Source organism: Protopterus annectens, chromosome 17.part0 (genome assembly GCF_019279795.1).
Source record: "Protopterus annectens isolate FY-2018-M chromosome 17.part0, PAN1.0, whole genome shotgun sequence".
Taxonomy (NCBI): domain Eukaryota; kingdom Metazoa; phylum Chordata; order Ceratodontiformes; family Protopteridae; genus Protopterus; species Protopterus annectens.
This window is the reverse complement of record NC_056751.1, coordinates 394,097,579-394,110,043: the sequence shown is the minus strand read 5'-3', so window position 1 is coordinate 394,110,043 and position 12,465 is coordinate 394,097,579. Positions and strand designations below refer to the sequence as shown.

At 38.3% G+C, this 12,465-nt stretch overlaps 1 long non-coding RNA gene across 1 annotated transcript in view; it reads right to left on the bottom strand.

The window, feature by feature from the left end:
- Window positions 1-2,273: 2,273 nt before the first annotated feature.
- The window catches only part of LOC122791335, a 186,733-nt gene continuing 176,541 nt past the window's right edge, over window positions 2,274-12,465 (bottom strand). Inside the window, exon 3 of the long non-coding RNA XR_006363138.1 lies at window positions 2,274-2,871. This is a non-coding gene — a long non-coding RNA (uncharacterized LOC122791335). The remainder of the gene's footprint in view (window positions 2,872-12,465) is intronic.

The following is a 12,465-nucleotide window of genomic DNA, read 5'->3' as shown; positions in this document are numbered from 1 at the left end:
TTTCGGCTTTTCCCAGTTAAGGGTCGCCACAGCGGAACTCCGGTCTGCTAATGATTGGCAGTAGAGTTTTACGTGCTGGCTTGCCAGGCCTAATGCACAACCTTCAACGAAGGAACGCCCATTCACGCATGTCGCCACACAGAAGACGCTCTAACTGAGAATCGAAGGGCAACGTTTAACTGTGAGGCGACAACGCTACAGGATATGACTGCATAATCTTTTAGATCTAGGTTGGTGTGTGTGTGTGAATACACAGGAGCATGAAGATGCAAAGATTTTTCTTAGATCTGTTCAGATATGAAGAATCTGAAAATGAAGTGAATTTCTTTTTTTTAACTGAAGGAGTTATATAAAAATCTTTCTTTGAAATTACTCAATATAAATAAGAGGACTGTATAGCTTTTCTTGTCATTGTAGCTGCCGTTTTGAGAATATTCAAATCTCATTTTTAAAAATGACTCTTGGGCAGTATTTACTATTGTTAAAGGACAGATATGCATCTATGTGCAAAAACTGTAACAAAACAAAATATGCCTTTAATTATGTCTTAATCTTTAAATGTGCTAACATACCTGCAATGTTTACCAACATTACGTAAATTGTTCTCCCCCCAATAGCACAGTGATGGTAGCCAAACATATGTGATGTGGTTTAGGACTGAAGCCACCTTCATCTTGCCAAGATGCACTCCCTATTTACATGCAGTTTAATATGGCATCACTTCACTTTTTCCCTTTTTCCAGTCTTCTCTTATTCAATTTTACATAGAAGGCTAGTATCTTGAATAAATGTTTTTTTTAGTATCTCTGGAAATAATGTCAGTATGCAGTAGTTTTTTAAATTACTTCCCATGATATTTTTTAGTATTAGACATTTATGATGGCTTTGTTAAAAAACAGTGTCAACATTAGTGACAGCAGTTTTTTTTAAGACTCCGTATTTCTTAGCTGTAGGGAAACCTCCACCACTGATTCACCATGATGTAGTTTTTAGACACACACACACACATATATATATATATATATATATATATATATATATATATATATATATATATATATATATATATATTTCCTGTCATGCATTCCTGTAATTCCTGTACTGCTCACTTACCTGTAAATAACAATTCACATTGTCAGAGCATGCTATCATGCACTAGAAATATACCAGATACTATGAAAAGTTCCATCTTAGAAGAAAATAAAGTGAGGTTTCTAGGAAATCCAACATACTGTGCAGGGAAAATGCACAATTTGGTGTTGAAAGGGAACAGGAGAAATACTTAAATCAAAATGTGTTTAGGGTAGTGTTCTGAGGACTGAAATAAAGGGTAGACAAGTGCTTTGTGATGAAAAAAGTATAGAATTTACACGAGCATTCATTTTTCTGATGAGTACTTTATCCTATTCAGGGCTGTGTGGGAGGCAGACTCTAACCCGGAACTCAGGAGGTGCAAGGCAAAATAAAAAGTTCTGGATGGGATGGCACTTCATCACAGATACTTATATGTTATTTATCTTAAAAGTATAGCAATATTAGAATCATACTGAGCCACTCTGAGGTATAAACAACTGTACAGCAAACAGATGTCCACAAAATGCTTATAAATATATCAGTTGCTAATTTCTGCAGAGGTGTGGAAGCATATATCTGGCCATATTTGAAGGCTATCACAATTCCTCCTGAATGGGCTATTCTTCCCCTTAAACATGCATAAGAAATCATGGTGTGAAAAGATGTGAAATCGACAGTGGAATTCCATATTTATTTCTTATAGTACCATTTTGTTCTCTTGCACCTCCCTTCTCCCCTTTCCTAACATGCCTTATGCTTTCTGGCAGCCTTGAACATGGACAAGAATATTCACCATAGGAACTAATCCAGGAAAGCTCTGACCCTTTAAAACGTACTGATTTTTTTTTTCATTCTTCTGATCAAAATCACTCACAGACTCTGAATTACTGTCATGGGTCACATCATACCATATGAAAAAATGAAGAGTTTGCTTACAGGTTTAAAGAATTCCTATTGTCATCTTTTCATCAGCCTAATAAATATACATTTGCCTGAGAAATATTTGTTTTAGTTTGTCCCTTATGCAGAATGCAGCATGACATCCTCTGCCAGATTTTGTAAAATGGTGCGGCCTTTCATGTGTTTCCCTTTAAAATATAGTCTTACCAGAATTTTCTTGACAAGAAATTTACATCCAGATCAAGTATACAGCTGTTATTAAAACAGCAGAATATTTAGCAGCATTCATTTAATCACAATATATATGCATACAACTATTTATTCACCATATTACCATGTTATTTAACTATACAACCACATTTTCACTATTGAGTTATAACCATACTTTCTGTACCTTATTTCCTTTTTGTGAATAACTACAAATATTTCATAGCCTACAAATTTCAAGTAGTGTTTAAACTGTCCAGCATTTAATACCTTTCATAACTATGATTGGATATTTTTTCCTTAAAAAATGAACAAGTTTCTTTTGCATATGTTATTTAGTAGCAGCTTAGTTCAGAGTTCATTTACATCATTGTTTTGAGCACAATTTCGGAATTCATTATGGTCTCTTAAAAAAGTACATTTGTTTTCCACAGTACAAGTGTGAGAGGCATATAACACCCCCGTATCGTCTGAAGTTGTATGATTCTGAATTCAAAACAAATATTCAGTTATTCTTAAACTGGTAACCTGTAGATAAGACAAACTCTTTGAAGTCTCTATCCTCCTGGTTTTCCTTCAGTCTCTGCTGTTCAAGTACGGAGACCAATTTGTCTCGCTTTTCCACAATCTGTAGTATCTTTATAAGACGTTCTTTTTCCTCATTCAGTTCGTCTTGAGTTTTCTCTGAATCTGTTGTAACAAAAAAATGCTATAGCATTATTTTTGTATGCAGTGTTATGCTAGAACTGAAGCTGACCTTTGTCTGTACCTGATGTACAAATGTATTATTATGATGCATAATGTATATCATAAATGTAGTAAAGCATACTTACATTAACATTTCTGGAATGAGAAATAAATGTTTGCCACAATAAGGGACTTTACCAGTAATTACTGAGGAATGTTGTTTGACCTTGTTATGAATACTATTGGTCTTGTCTACAAACTTTGCAATGGACTAGATTTATCCAAATATACCACTATACCCTTTTCTTAAATGAAACAGTCCTCTCAAATTTCTTATTCAGTATGGCTTAACTGCACATTTTCTAGCCTGAAAAGTGCTGTCTTGCATAGAAGTAAAACACTTTATTGACAGAAGGCTGCATACATACCTTTCAGCATATTAAAGTAGCAAGCGATACAAAACTGAAGCCCACAGCTGTGGTCAGGTATACTGGTCAAAGCTTCTAAGTGCAACAGCTAGCAGTTAAGTGGTACTTGTAATAAGAGCACCATGTGAAACAGTCCCTTACTTCTTAACATACGAGCATGACAACAAAACATTTCTCTTCAAAAATCACTGCTTAGTAACAGAAAGACGAGGCTGCTCTTATTTACATAACAATTAGGTCATGAACACTATACCCTATAGAGTTAATGGTCAGATTTTTGCATTGACTCGGTTCAGTAATTTAATATTTTAATATTGTACATTCACTTCGATATATGTGACTTTATTAAGAACATAAAGACACATTTAGGGAAAAATGTCATACAAGTAGAAAAAGCCTAGCAGTTCAGAGTACCAGATGAGCTCATTTGTCAGTGGTATTGTTTCAGGAGACCCCCCCCCCCACACACACACACATACAAATAATTCATATATTCCAGTCACTGGCAGCACTAGGATCAAAAGGAAACACACTTTGCAAAAGAAATATAGATTTATCACATCACATGTTAGTAAAGTGTCAAGTATTTATTCTAGAAAGTATGAATCTCAAAGCCCCCAAGCATGTCAGCTAACATCTTTCTGTTTGGGTCATCTGTGCATCTGCTCAGGGACATTTATATATTTGTTAACCAGGTAAAGCCACTGGATATGCAAGTGTCCCTTTTCAGGGGTCACCTGAGAGCACTAATTGTTAAAGTGACTTGCGCAGTAAGCAAATGAAGGTGGAAAGAATTGAACCCTGTACAGTTGGCTACAGAAAGCAGGTCATTAACAACTTGGAACCTTAATTATACTATTACCCCTAGGGTAATTAGAGCTTTACTTTTTTAAGTCAAATGTTTCAAAGCAAAAGCCAGTTATCACTTGAAATATTCAAATGAGCAGTATTAAGACAAATTAATTTTCACATCTGGAAATTCCTTTTTGAATTTCATTGTAAAGATCCTTGTATCATTGGGCATTTTGAGTTACTATACAGAAATATTGTCATGTTTCGGGGCAATTTACATATCTCCCACAATGTCATAAAACTACATTTTAGATGTATATATTTATTTATTGTTTATCTTATTATGTAAACACGGCTTAACAGCTAGACAGAGCCTATATGCAAAAGGGGATATCAGAGTGCAGACATTTCAGAAAAGAATGAAGGGTGGATGAAAGTGTAAGCACCAATGTAAAGAGAGAACGTTACTGTATTTGCAAAACAAAGACTGCACAACAAAAGTCACATAAAAAGTAAAAAAAAAAAAAAACAAAGTATGTTTGAAACATAGGAAGCACCTGATGAAGTGTGTATGCTAAAACACTTTCCCTATCAATTACCCTTCTAGCTGCATGGAAAAAAATGAGAAAAATTTGTATTTTTTTCTGAAATATCAGACTTGATTGTAGTGCTTCTGACATTCATATGTACTGCCTTGTGCTGTGCTGAATTTTAACACTCCGTTCACTTTGAGATGAACATGTTTTTTTTTAATTTTATATAAATGTGTGTCCTATTTCAAGGCAAAATGTGTTTCTGAACAGAGAAAGGGTTTAATTCACTCTTTCCAGCTGTTTACCACAAAATAATATTCCCAAGCTACTATCACCATTGTACATAATATTAGGTACATTGCTCTTTACCTAGCAACTTATTTGTTTCTTAATTGCTAAGATGAGCAAATCTCATTCAGGAAGCATCCAGGCAATAGCGAAACTATCAAAAGATATGTTAATTACTTCTCTCCATACATTTTGTGCAGGTATGTTAATAAGTATTCTAATTAGCACAGGGGATTGCAATCTGCACCGATTCGCAGAGCACACATACTAATCAGAGGCTATAAAATCACAGGATCAAGTAGAGCACAAGCAAATGGGTGACATTTATAAAGACACAATAAGACCATGAAAAGGAAAAGAAAAACCTAAATCACTCTATTTATTCTTAAACTGGTTAGTGGAATGGAGCATCACGCTTTTTAGCTAAATCAAGCCAAAGAAAAAATATTAAAAGAAATAATATAATGTATAGTAGGGATGTCTAATGTTTATTACATTTTGTAAAGGGGTTTACAGGATCCAAGGACATTTTTCAGTCGAAGCCAGGATGAAAATGTAATTAATAAAAAAAACAAGCATCTATCTATTAAATACCAAGCCTGCATAGTATAGATATAAAAACACATGGCAGAACATCAGTTTCAATATAGTGCAACTGTTTACTATACAAAGGAAAATACACTATTTTTCTAGTTTGTGTGTGTTAACCAAACAGATGAGCAGGTCCCAAGACAGTTTTCAGCCATGACCCAGGTCAAATAAAAACAAAAATTACACAATCATGTCACTGATGGAAACAATTTTATAATTTAAAGTCAGATTCAGGTTTTTATGGTCCATCAAGTGCAATAAAAAAACATCAGTGTTGAGGTTATAAAAACGTATGGCTAAAAGGTTGGAAATACTTAACTGGTGTCTCAGGTAAGCTTAAAAAGACAGGAATTTAGGGACCTCTTAAATTTGTCTAGTATGAGGGACTCTCTCACCAAATGGGAAGAAAATTCTACAGGATTCCTGCTTAGTAACAGAAATTTATCCCTGATGCTTTGAGTCACGTTCTGGGATCCTCTAACAAAGCCATGGAGGATGAACATATGTATCTGGACAGGTTATATGGAACCAGGAGCTCTTTAAGAGAAAGGGCAACCGTATCATTCAGGTCTAAACAGACTAAAACAAGAACTTCAAAGATAATGTGCGATTTGAAAGGTAACCAGTGCAGGACTCAGAGGAATGGCATAATATGTTAGCATCTTGAAGTACATCTATGTCAATGGGCAGTGCAATTTCACAGCTCCCTATTGAAATGTCGGCATTTGTAATGCCAAGTGCTGACAGAGTGAAAAAAAGGTTAAAAATTCAGGACAAGAATGAATCTTGAACATGGCTCTTTTTTTTTAAACATTTTTTGAAAGGGGGAAATCCTCCCCACTCCCCAAACTTGTATAACAACTCCAAGATTTCCATACCTTAGAGAAAAGGGAATATTCTGGGAAATGGCCATTTCAGACTTAGTATATGTAAGTCTGCTTTTTCAGCCATTCGGTCTCTCTCAAGCCGGTCCCAACATTTCAAATGGTTACAGTTTCACACTAACTATGCCTGGTCTTGTTCGCTATTTCGAAGCCTGAGGTACATCAAGTCACACCAGCTCACACAAAATGAGACCAAGGAATGCACTACCGTAGAATGGTCTTGAGGAAAGAGTAAATGCTTGATGCATGCAGCTTCCCTGAAATGGAAGCAAGATACCTGGTCCTTCAGTATACAGCTGCCATCAATAACACCACCAGGAATTATCACCTTAATAACGAAGTCCAGTTTATCACCACTGTAAATAAAGGTGAGAACATAAGCTAGACCTATACAACTATAGACCTGTCAGCCTAATCTGCAAATACATTGACCATATTAATACTTTTCAACTGTCCAGATTTTTATAGAATTTCCAGATTTTTGCCTCATATTTTTGGTATGATCCTCATAAAATTTTGGTTTTCTGGCAAATCACTGGCAGATCATTGAGGACTGAAGACAAAAAATGATAGACGAGTTTCAGACTTCATAACCTTCAGAAGGTTAATGTTAATGTAAAAATCTCTTATTCCAACAACTTTCTAATTTGTAAGAGCAATATTTAAAAATTGTCCCTATTTTGGGGCCTTTGTCCCCCATTATTTATGGCTTTGTCCAGATTTCTTGCCCTAAGAGGTTGAAAGGTATGACTATATAATATCTGGCTTCTTAAGCTCTGAAATGTAAAAAAAAAAAAAAAAAAAAAAAAAAATGTTCTATAGACCCATAGCAGTATAGATTTTTTTAAAGGGAGATCATGTCTACCTAATTTAGTAAACTTCTTTGAGACATTCACTGATGCTGCAGATATTGGCCATGCAGTTCATACAGTGTAACTAGATTTGGTAAAGGATTGACAGTATCCCCTATACTGGATTTGTGAATATGCTTAAAACCAAATGTCGACCCTTATGTTGTTAGATGGATAGCAAACTGGCTGACAAATAGAACCATGTAGTTAATGTAACACTTCATAGACCATAATCACAGCCACCTCAGAAAGCAAACATGTGACAGTAGCATTCCAGAGGGTTTAGTATTGGGACCCCTTCTGTTCAGACCTTCAAGTCACTAAGCCAAGACATGGCTAAATAAATTTGCCAGTGACTGCAACTGGGTATTATTCACTTAATATCCGATTCCATGTTATGACAGCAAGGGATGAACTATAACATCAGCTGTGTATTAGAAACATGTTTAAATTAAATGCAAAGAACTACAGCATTGCCACCTTTTGTAAACAAATTTTAACAGTAGTTTACAGTATAGATAGTATCCCACTCCAGACCGATGTGGTTGCAAGACATCTTAGCACTTTCATAGGGGACTCCCTATTTATTCTTTGACCACAATGTAGCAGCAGAAGGCAAATAATTATTCTATGCAGTCCGTCTAATAACTAAAGGTATCTCATTCAGGTCAAAAATTTTTTTCATTCCTCTGTGCACTGCACCCCCCATCCACAAAAGGTATCTCATTCAGATCAAAAGAAGTGCTCATTCCTCTGTCCACTGCCCCCATCAGATAAATTATACAGTATAATACTCCTTTTAGTTCATACCTATCTAACACGCAGCTAGAAGGACCTCAGAGATTTGTAACTAAAAATATCAACAGACTATTAGTTTTGCTTGGAAGTGTTTACATAGGTATTTTTATACCTTAAGCAGACCACAAAGAACTTTTCCTCAGATAGATGGCAAATGTTGGAGAAAAAAAAGGAGGTAAATGGGAAAGTACAGTTGTGTACACCTACCATAAATGTAGATGTTAGAGTGTCTTCACTGTTGCAGTCATGACTGTAGGGTTCTCCCCTGCCGGCAGGCAGTCCTTGGTTGGCCAGAATCCCAAAGTCTGGGTCCAGCGTCGGCTGTTCAACCATGCTCCCTGACGTCAGAGTGCCAGGAGTACAAAGCCGACAGCCGACGCCATCTTCTCCAGTTTTTCTTGCCCCAGATGTCAGGAGTCCCAAAATGAAAAAGGTCCCATATCCTTTGCAAATACACCTCAGAAGAATGGTGAAAAAAGGAACTACACAAAAGTAAAAATAAGAGGGGACAGGAGGGAGGGGACCCAGACTGCAACAGTGAAGACACTCGAACATCTACATTTATGGTAGGTGTACACAACTGTACTATGTTCATCGTGTTTCACTGTTGCAGTCATGACTGTAGGGTAGAATCCCAAAGCTGAAAGAAAGGGAGGTGGTCATAAAGAAGAAGGGGCAGCTAAAAGGCCCTGCAAGACTGCAGAGGCAAAGCCTGCCCTAGACTTAGAGTAGAGAGGTAGATTGTAGTGCTTATAAAAAGTATGCACTGAACTCCAAGTTGCAGCTTCCAAATTGTCTTTGGTAGGAACTCCCCGGAGGAAGGCCGCAGAAGTGGCAGCAGCTCTGGTGGAAAGAGTCCGTATACTCCCTGGGATTTGCTTTCCATGGTGTGAATAACAAAATCTGATTCCATGAGCAATCCATTTAGAAATGGTCTGTTTTGAAATGGCTTTACCTTGGGAACTTGAAGCATAAGAAACAAACAATTGTTCTGATTTTCTGATGTCCTTGGTTCTGTCCAGGTAAAAACGTAGTTGTCTGTGTACATCCAAGGAATGTAAGATCCTTTCCCCTTTATTTTGAGGAGTGGGGAAAAAGGTTGGCAAGTGGATAGTCTGATTTAAAGCCACTTTGGAAACCACCTTAGGCATGAAGGTAGGATTAGTCCTCAAAGATACCCTGTCTTGATGAAAAATAATATAAGGTTCCACAGCCATAAGAGCTTGTAACTCTGAAATTCTCCTGGCAGAGGTTAGGGCTAACAGGATAGCTGTCTTCCAAGATAAAAACTTGATGTCAGAAGAGGCAGCAGGCTCAAAAGGAGGCAAGGTTAGTTTTTCCAAAACATAGTTGAGATCCCAAGCAGGAATGGGAGGAGATCTAGGAGGTCTTAAGTTCTTAGCTCCTCTGAGAAACTGTCTCATGAGCTGGTGGGAAAAGATGGGAGGGTCTGTATTATAATGAGCAGAGATAGCAGAGGCATGTATTTTAATGGAAGAGAAAGAGAGACCCTTATGTAAGAGATCTGTTAAGTAAAGTAAAATTAAAGGAATGTTAGGAAGAAGAGGATCAGAATCCTGAGCCTGCATCCAGGAACAAAATCTTTTCCATTTTCCTGCATAAGATTTTCTAGTGCTAGGACGTCTGGCTTCTAAAATGACATCCATAACCTGCTTGGGTAGGAAAGAAGAAATCAAAGGCCCTGGATTAACCAGGCCACCAGGCTGAGAGTTCTGACATGAGAGTGTAGAACCTGACCCTGATGTTGGGACAGAAGGTTCAGAGACTGAGGTAAAACCCAAGGGGGCTCCAGACATAGGTTTTTTAGAGTTGGATACCAAAACTGTCGAGGCCAATTTGGGGCCAGCAAGATTATCATCTTGGGCTTGTCCTGTTTTATCTTTAATAAGACCCATGGAAGAAGAGGAAGAGGCGGAAAGGCATATCCCGAGAGGTTCCTCCAACTGAATGACAGGGCATCCACTTTCCAAGCTTCTTTGTGGAAAGTCCTGGTGCAATATTTCTGTAGTTGATGATTGAGATGGGATGCAAAGAGGTCTATGTGAGGACATCCCCAAACTGCTGTTATCATCCTGAATATTTTGGTGTCCAGCATCCACTCGTGTGGATCCAAAAAGGTTTCTGCTCAGACTGTCTGCCAGGAAGTTTTGATTCCCTGGTAGAAACTGAGCTTGAAGATCCAGATTGCAAGCTAGAGCTGTGTTCCATAGATCCATGGCTAGTCTGCAAAGGGGGTAGGAATGAGATCCCCCTTGCTTGTTTATGTACCACATAACTGTGGTGTTGTCTGTCCGTATTAGTAGTTGTCCTGGTTGTAGAAGATTCCTGAAAGCCATTAGAGCTTTCTGAACGGCTAACATTTCCTTTAAATTGATATGCAGGTGCTTCTGATCCTTTGTCCAAAGGCCCTGCAGACAGTTGCCCTGAAAATGGGCTCCTCAAGCATAATCCGAGGCGTCCATGGTTAGAATCGGAGTGGCAGGAGGCAGACAGAAGGGTTTCCCTTTGTTTAGAGCACATGCCCTGGACCACCAAAGAAATTCCTTTTGAAGGCAAGGAAGGACGGAGATGAGTATGTCTAAACTGTGGCAATGCTGAGACCATACACTTTTTAGGTACCACTGTATTTTCCTCATGTGTAGTCTTACATATGGTACGAGAAGGATGCAGGAGGCCATGTAACCCAAAGCCTGCAGGAATCTCCTTGCAGATAGTTGAGTTAAAGTTGCCAAGGTTTTGAAAGTTGAAGCCAGCTGTAATTGTTTTTCGGATGTCAGAAATGCCATCTGGGTTGTGGTGTTTAGAAGAGCACCCAGAAAAGTTATCTGTTGTGATGGTGTCAAATTTGACTTTTTTATGTTTACAGAGAATCCCAGGAACTTGAGGAGGTTCTGTATAAATTCTAGATGCTGGAGTAAGACATCCTTGCTGTCTGCCTGAATTAGACAATCGTCCAGATAAGGGTAAATTTGAATTCCCTTGAGTCTGCAGTAAGCTACTACTGGAGCCAGGCATTTGGTGAAGACCCTGGGCAGTAGACAATCCAAAGGGCAGCACAGAGAATTGAAAGTGCCTCGATCCGGCCTTGAACCTGAGGTATTTTCTGCGTTCCTGCCTGATGGGAATGTGTAAATATGCCTCCTTTAAATCCAAAGTTACCATCCATGCATCTTTGGACAGCATTGGAAGTAGCTGCTGTAGAGTAAGCATCTTGAATTTTGGAATTTCTAGAAAGGTGTTCAAGACCGACAGATCCAGAATGGGTCTCCATGAGTTTTGCTTCCTGGGGACTAGAAAGAGCCTTGAGTAAAAACCTTGTCCCATCTCTGAAAGTGGAACCAGTTCTATGGCTTTCATAGCCAAAAGAGCTTCCACCTGGTTTAAGGCCTCCGTCCATTGATGTTTTGGAAGGTCTGACCATCCGCTTGGCCTTGGCAGGGTATGAAAATGGAATTTGTAACTTCTTAAAACTACATCCAAAACCCACTTGTCTTGGGTTATACGAGTCCAATTTTGATAAAAGAGAGTTTTCCTCTGAGAGGGGCTTCCAGGCAAGAAATTCCTGTAGCCCAACAGAGGGAGTCATTGAGTTTGTTTCCTATGAGGTTGTGACCTGTCCTCTCCTCCCCTAGGGGTGGAAGCAGTCCACTGTCTTGGTCGATAAGAAGCTTGTGTTTGAGGCCTTCCTCTGGAGCATCTATATCTACCCCTCTGAGGCCTGTCTGAAGTGGGAAAGGACCAATTTTTTGAAGGCCAATTCCTGCTAAATCTAGGTGGCTGTACTTGTAAGAAATCTTTAACTGTTTGCATGGATTTCACCTTATCCTCCATCTTTTTAATCACCTCTTCAGATTTTGATCCAAACAAAACATTATGCTGAACAGGAGCATCCAATAATTTAGCCTTTACCTGTTCAGGCAAATTTTGTTCCTTTAGCCATGCATGCCTTCTAATGACTGTGCCGGAGGCAGAAGCCCTACAGGAAGCCTCCAAGGCATCAAATCCACAGTGTAAACCATGCTTTCCAACTTGTTCAGTGGCATGCAATAAGTCATGTAATTCCTTATCATCTGCACAGGAAGAAATGGAAGTAAGCTTTTGTTTTAAAACAGACAAGAGAAATTGCTGGTATTTCAGCATATGAAACTGACAGTTTAAAGCCCTAATGGACAAAGTAGCAGAAGTGTACACTTTTTTTGCCCCATCTTTCTAAGGATCTAGAATCCTTTTCAGTGGGAATGGGATTTTTGGCAGAAGCGGCCTTAACTCCCTTAGGACCCTGAGAAATGGTTTCAGGGTCAGCAGAAGGGTTCTTGTATAAAAACTGGTGGGAATCAGGAACCCTGTAATATCTATTAGGCTTAACAGGAGCAGGAGGAAAAGAGTCAGGGGTTAAGTTAGCCTCCAAAAA